Genomic DNA, 6,000 nt, shown 5'->3' with positions numbered 1-6,000 from the left:
GTAACAGCTATTCTAATTCTGTTTGCTGGCAACACAGCTAATGTCTCAACTAAACAAAATCAAGCAAAACTCATCAATATTTATGCTCACAGTGTGTTATATACACTTTGAAATGTTTGAAAATTAAAATGAAAAAGAAACCATCAGAGTTATTCCAAAATCAGCCCACCTAGACTGCCTTCTCAAAGACAGCATTTATCTTTGAGAACAGGTTAGATCAGATGTGGGCTTTTTAAACTGATATGTTGTTGGAGATAGAACTCGACAAAACCCACAGATTTTAGAGAATGCAAGGCTCCGCCTTCCCCTTTTACAACTTACTGTACCAGCCAAATGCCTCCAATTCATCCCAAGCTTGAGGAAAAAAACCTCTGATAATAATTTAAGAATTAAGAATGGGAGAGCATAGTTTTGACAGAGAAAAATACGAGTCACTAATCAGGTTTTTAACAGAAAATGAAGTGCAATATTGACTTCGTTACCTATTTCTGGTCAGCCTACGAGACATTCTCTGTTAAAAACCGCCAGGCAAATTTCATCAACAGTAAAGTGTCCTGCATCGTTTCTGCAAAGATCATCATCCTTCTTTTTCCGAAGTGGCCAAAAGCTGAGACACATTTTGTTTCCACCTACATGCAATTGTAATGCTTGTTCATATTGACAGCTTGCATTTGAGGGACTCCCATCTTTCATCTGGAATGAAAATCTGTTTGTCCGATCACCTTGGGACACTGAAGCTGCCCCAGCACTACTTTCCCTCTGAGGGAAAAGGGACGAGCCTCTGGTTTGCCAGGGCTGTAAGAAATCCCCTGGTCCTTGCAGAATGTTTTTCTTGGATATGCTGCAACTATAGGTGCTACTCAGAGTCTTGCCATGGAAGCTAATGGTTCCATCAGAGAGCAAGCAAGCTGGGGAATATGGGAAAACACAGGCAAGGAGTGTTACATTTCTGTGCAGAGACTCAGCTGGCCACCAGCCAGCAAAGCCATTGCTGCAGTTGTTTAGTTAAAAAAAAAATACGAGAAATGTAATATTTGATGACAATTTAATGTCAGAGTGCATGACATCACCTGCTTCCAGCTGCTGATTAATCATGTGAAAGAAATGAATTTGGACATGGAAGAGTGCGAATGTAACTACTGGGACAAATAACTGCATTCAGAAAGGAAGTAGGGGGAAAGAATTTATCAGGTGTTCGGTCAAATTAAATCATTTATTTTAGAACAGCCCTAGTCCATAATTCTCTCTGTCCCTGTCAGAGTCATTACTAAATCCTCACGGGCCGATTGCACTTGTATATGATTCAGTCTTTTGGCTCCCACAGAATTACTGCAGGTTTCCCCATGAGCAGAGCTGGCCATCCGCTTGATGGAGAAGAGGTGAGAAAATGGTGCGGAGGGAGAATAAAACCACTGACAATTTAGGAATTTCAGTGAGGCTGAGCAGTGAAAGAGTTTCTGGCATGGGTCTCAGCAACTTTGAGGAGGCTTCTTAGGGCACTTACCACTCACGGTAACATGGGCATTGTGGCTCTCTCATTCTCCTTCTTTCAGCTTTCAGAAGTCCTGCTAAGAGTTCACAAAACCTGTGTATACTTGTCACTTCCCGTCCAGGCTGATTCCTTGACAGTGCAGGAACTCCAGGGCTTTTGTGTCAGGGATTGGAAAGTATAAAATGCTACTTAAAATACTCTGCAGGTGGAATCACTGGCTAGACAGTAAATCTGATGGCTGGTGTCTTGTTAGTTGTTAGGGTTCATCTCCTAGTCTCCAGTGGTCTCAAGTGCACAAAGGAAACCTTGCTGCAGCAAAACAGATGCTGATTTGTAGAAGACCAGAGTTTCACCGGTTATTCTGAAGTCCCGGTGTCTCTCCAGCAACTCTAATGGGATGACATCCAGAGGAGACCTGGGCCCAACTTGCTGAGCCAGACAGCTGTGATGAGCTCCATTCTTTGGTTCATCACTGATGCACCACTTTCTTGGTTGCTAAGGCAGCTTGCAAAAGTCTTTCTCGGAGGTTTCAAGTCTTGAGTATGCTCGTGTGCTGTTCCCTACAAAAAACAGGGCCCTGCCTAACTCAACAGCCTCACCTAGGGTCTGTTCCTGCAAAGAATCCAAATTTCCATTTGTCTAAAGTCTGTTCCACCAGCTGTAATAAATCTCAGCCTGCGCCATTCTTCCTCCACATCTCTTTTTGAAACAATAAAAATGGTAGATGGTTCCCTGATGACGCAAATAGCATCTCACTTACTGGATCCTGTAAGTCTTGTGCAGCCCCATCCATCATCTCCACATGGAAGAAGAGATGTTAAGCAAACTGTCTCTTGATGACAGATAGGGCTGTAATAAAGAAAAATATTTCGTTGTTCCAATATTTTGTTCCTTTTAGGAAAGGTCAGAAATGTAAACCAGAGGGAAACAAAGTGGTTGGTGGGGTTTTTTTTGTGTTTTGTTGTTGTTGTTATCTATCTACCTATTCATGTTATCTAAAACGCACTTGCGTTCTAGTTCATAAATGATCCTGAAGAGAGTTAAAAGAAATTTGGTTGTGTAGCTAAGGAATGAAGTGAGTATCTCTGCCAACAAACGATGGGTTTTTCCAGGATACTGTCTCTCCTATCAGACCAGGGTCATTGCAAAGCATTTCTCTGGCAGCTTTTACTAATCCACCTCTCCCTGAGCCAGAAGACAGGAAGATGTCAGATTGCTGAGCTTTTGCACCGTTCCTGTTCTCCGATCCAGGACAAGGCTGTCCTCGGCCAGTGGGAAAGAACGTAAGCGAACTGTCAAACCTCAAACATTCTGTCGAAGACGTGCTTGTAAAGCTAATCCTTATCACTCTGTCGGGGTGCCCTCTTCCTACTCCTCCTAAAACAGCCCCGAAGAAAACCAGTTTCAATCTTTTCTCTGTGGAGAGGAGACCACAACTTGTCCAGTGCCTTCAGCTGGGGGTGCCAGCTGTGCTCACAAGGAGTGAAGAGGCAACATCTCCACTAGCCAGAGAGGAGGAGCGCAAAGGATGGAAAAGGATTGAAGAACAAGTAGGAAATAAACACAGGGATTCTGCTGAGGACCTGCAGGCCCCACACCTCTTCTTCCCTCACTTTTGTATCTCATTAAGTTACTTAGACAATTAGGTGAATTCCCCTGGGAAGAAGAGAGCAGCCAGCTGGAGCTGTGTGGTATCCATCCCAATCTGGCAGGAAGCAGGGAGCAAACACATAACATTTAGGAACCCATTAGAGCTGCAGTCTAGCTCATCAGCTCTCATTCAGCAAGCTTAGAAATGGATGGTTAATGTCCCCTCTCTGGGCCAGATCTTCGCCTTGCCCAGCTGTAATGGCTTTTTAGATTTCTAATTTCAAGCAGCTGTTAGTACCTGGCAGACCATGAAATAGCATTCACCTTTACCAAAGGAAAGGAAGAATGGGGAGCCCCTTCCTTGGAGCACAGAGAGTTGTGAAGAGGTGAGGGCCCGTCCCAGCTCTTGAAATCTGCCTTATTTCTCAAGCACCTAAATGTGGGTTTAAATGCTTCAATTTAGTTACACAGAGGTGAAAACTCCAGCTGTAGGAACTTGCTCAGGGATAGACAGCACATGGTAGTAGAGTGGGAAATGTCAATGGTGTGAAACTGCAGTCTGCAGCGGTGGCTTAAAAATCTTAGACACGTGCCCTCTCAGAGATAAATAACTTTGCTGGTCCAGAAGCAACCTGGAAACATGTAGGGGAGGAGGAAAGGCAGCACAAGAGGGTGCTTTGTTCAAGACACAGCAGCCAGAGGAGGGGGAGCACAGCAAGGAAAGCTGTTCTGCATTGCCAGATTTGCTGCTCAAATCCTGCACTGGGGAGGCAGCTCGGAGAGAAGTTCACAGCTCCAAGGGTGGATGTCTCCAGAGCAGGGGGCAGCAGGTAGATAAGGCTCTGACTAGTGCTAATTGGGGATGGAGAAGCTGCTCTAGGTATTAAAATGCACCCTTATTATACCTCGGCATGCACGTATGTATGTATGTATAGAAACTTGTGATAGGGCTGAAAATGTTCCTAGGTGGACGTATATGCTGTTCTTTCCATAAAGGCTTTACTTACCTCCAGTTGTTCAAAGGCAAAGCATGACCCAGTGTGTGGATCTCAATCTGTCTGGGAAAGATGTTCTTGCTTAAAAAAATTTTATGTGCAAGGGCTGGTGTTTTCCAGTGACTGCTATAATACAGCTGCTTTTCAGGGTCAGGGTCTGCTGACCTTTGCAATTTGTTGCATGGCAATGAACAGTGCTACATACAGAAAATAGCACAGATAATACACTGTTGTCTGGCAACATCATTTAGGAATATTTTCATAGCTCTATTGCTTTAGCTATTCAAAATTGTGAAGAATCAACCTAGATCTGCCAGTTTAATAAACTGTGCTGCACTCGTTCCAAGCTCAGCTTTTTTCCTTTCACAGATAGGAACAGACAAAGGTGACTATTTGACCATCACAGAAATATTATGGTAAATCCTTAGAATATATTATTATACCACAGGCCAAAACAGATTCTTGGAGGGAGCCAATGTGCTTTATTTTAAATTAGATGCCCACAGGCCAGTATGGACTTTAAAATTATTAATCATGTCCTCTTCAGTGCCCTCTCTCTTCCAGTTTTTCAAAACACAGAGATCACTCATTGCAGAATGGAAACTTGGACAGCATTTCTTGTGATTCCTCGTTCATCTCTTCCCTAAAAGGTGCAGTGGAATCTCACAGCTCTGGAGGCTGAATATCCCCATTGTATAGTACCAAACCCAAAACAGTCTATGTGACACACTGCACACTTAAAAAATAGCTTGTTGTGTTCCCGCCGCGATCGTATCTGTCTCACATAAATGCAAAGCTGCCCAATTATGGTTATGTGGTCACAGTCTAGTGGAATAACTGTGACCCATGAATAGGAAAAACCTTTTCAGACAATGAAGCAGTATTTGGATCCTCCTTGTTTTATCCCCTCAACCACAGAACTGGGCACAACTTTTAGCAGCCTCAAGATCCAACAAGGAGGGATTTCTCTTTATCATTTTATTTTTACTGAACCTTAGTAAAACTCAACAATACATATTTCTTGTTCTTCCTAGGGCCTCTAGTTCAGTCCGTACCAAAAAAAAAAAAAAAAAAAAAGAAACATTAATGCTGAATCAAGGGTCACTCTCCAAACAGGCACGTGTTTATATTCTTACTATCGTTAAACAGCAACCGTGGGCCAGCGTGCCAATGCAAAGCCCTGCTGCAGGTCAGGGCAGCACAGCTGAGGCACACGCCAGCTGCAGAGCTGGGCTCTCCGGCACCAGCAGAAACCAGGAAGGGTGGCACTGAAACTGCAGCGCATATCCAGGCATAAAACCACTGGGCATTCACATCAGACCTTCACATCTTCATCATGGGCAGTTTACTAGCTGAGGGAAAAATAACGGTACTACTGGCATATATGCACTGCGTCAAGAGGAAATGTAATATCTTCTGCTTGTTCTAGGGTTCTTAAACTTTCTTGCTTGTCGGGTGTGTATAAAATTCCTCCTCGGAGTACTTTTCTATGCATAATATTTTCCATACATACATTTTAATCTCTCGAGCTCTGTAACAGTTCTCCAAAGTCCTGCTGCAAAGCCTGGAGCCTGTGAGCCAACCTGATATCCTTAGCCCAGCGCTAATGCTCTGCATATGTGTGCTGTGCATGGATGTATATAGCATATATGCATCCCTTCTTCCAAGGACCGCAAGTGTACATGAACCTTCAGGCAGGTGACAGCCACAAACACCCTGGCAGACAGGGGACATCTCAGAACGTACTGCCTGTTTCACAGGCGGGCGAACCAAGGCGGAGGGGCAATTAGCCACATGGCAAACAGCCCGCAGCGCGGCAGGGCAGAGCCAGGAACGGGCCGCCGAGATCTCTGGCTGCCTTTCTCGGCTGTGCTGAGCTGTACGACTTGGTGCAGCACGGGGCGAGGTGCAGGCAGGAATGTG

Source organism: Caloenas nicobarica, chromosome 3, assembly GCF_036013445.1.
Source record: "Caloenas nicobarica isolate bCalNic1 chromosome 3, bCalNic1.hap1, whole genome shotgun sequence".
Lineage (NCBI taxonomy): Eukaryota > Metazoa > Chordata > Aves > Columbiformes > Columbidae > Caloenas > Caloenas nicobarica.
Note: the sequence above shows the minus strand (reverse complement) of the source record.